The sequence below is a fragment of the Condylura cristata genome, unplaced genomic scaffold (assembly GCF_000260355.1).
Source record: "Condylura cristata isolate star-nosed mole 26May11 unplaced genomic scaffold, ConCri1.0 scaffold00019, whole genome shotgun sequence".
Lineage (NCBI taxonomy): Eukaryota > Metazoa > Chordata > Mammalia > Eulipotyphla > Talpidae > Condylura > Condylura cristata.
The window spans coordinates 35,747,675-35,749,062 of record NW_004567120.1 but is presented as its reverse complement, the minus strand read 5'-3'; the positions used below and the strand labels follow the sequence as shown (position 1 = coordinate 35,749,062).

At 53.2% G+C, this 1,388-nt stretch overlaps 1 protein-coding gene across 1 annotated transcript in view; it reads right to left on the bottom strand.

Moving 5' to 3' along the window:
• Positions 1-1,388, bottom strand: part of LOC101630524 (UPF0472 protein C16orf72) — a 29,775-nt gene that overhangs the window by 1,596 nt on the left and 26,791 nt on the right. The window lies entirely within an intron of this gene.

Below are 1,388 nucleotides of genomic sequence, written 5' to 3'. Positions count from 1 at the left end.
CCCGCGCCGCCCGGGAACAGCCGGGGGCGGCGGAGCGCGGCCTCCACGCGGCGCTCGCCTACCGCTTGGCCCCTTTTTCACACATTTTGGCGACTTGGCGGCCTCAGCCAATGAGCTGAGCAAACTGTGCAGCCTCGCTCGCCCGAGAGGATTATGGGGCCACTCGGCGGTGGCGATCACATCCAGGGCGCCGACCCGGGAAGGCCGGGGGCGAGCGGGGAGAGATCGCGGCCCGCGGGCCGGGCCCGCCAACACAGCGCTCGCCCGCGCGACGTCTTCGCGGCGGGCCGGCCGGCCGGCCAGAAGGGCGGGGAGGGGGCTTCGCGGTCCTCACGCCTCCCCGCGCCCGCTGCCCGTGGGCCTCAGTTGCCCCCACTGCAGGAGAGGGTCGGGGGGTGCTCCGGACCGCGCGTCCAGTCCGGACCTAGAACTTCCCGCCGTCCCAGCAAAGCACCTCTGTCCGGGCCAATGGCTTACTTCGCACATCCTAAGAGTAACGGTCAGAAAGGGCACCGGGCTTTATTTCCCCCTTGGTATTCCTGCAAGGTTTTTGTCATTTAAAAAAGAAAAAGATTGGGGGGTGGGGGGTGGAGTGTAGTTCTTTCAGTGGGGTCTACCATCCACTACGGAAAACTGCAGGAAGAGGGGAAAGGGGAGCGGGCAGTGCACTGGACTTGCTGCTCCAGTGTAAACTGCAGTGGCTTAGTAAGGCAATAATAGTCATTTCCAACACCCTCATAACCCTACTAGTGAAAACATCATCCTGAAGCCTGCACAAGGCTAACGCGGTGCAGCGTGCTGGGGGGGCTCTTCCCTGAGTCCAGGAGCAAGGCCGTGGTCAGGACCCCACCCTGTTTCAGTGCTGACAATTCAGAGCAAACTGTGTTAAGAAAAATATCCACTGAGCTAAGAATAACAGCAAGAAATGCGATGAACTAGCATGTACTCTTTTTTTTTTTTTTAATTTAGGGAGAAAAGTTAGAATGTTGCCGGTTTTGGTGTATGTACAACATTGGCTAAAGTCTCTAGGAAGCCTTACGAAAATAGTAAAGTCTTCTAGCAAATTAAGTTTAAGAATGCCCAAGTATGAAAATCGTATATAAAATGAAATGATCTGATCATTCAGCTTTATCGTCTCCCTTAAAAGAAATACATGTTTCGAAGTTAAATATAAAAGAGAAGAAGAAGAGGGCATTGTGCCCTTTCTCTGTGAACCCGGCTTTTTCACGATTCATTAAACCCTTTTTCTATATGTGTAATTGGACTCTCCTCATTTACATGAAGGAGGGATAAGGGAAAAGACCTAAGATCAGCCCAAAAGGAGACATGTTTCTCATTCTGTGTTAAAAAAAAATGTAGAAGAAAAGTGCAAGAGGCAGAGCCCTCGA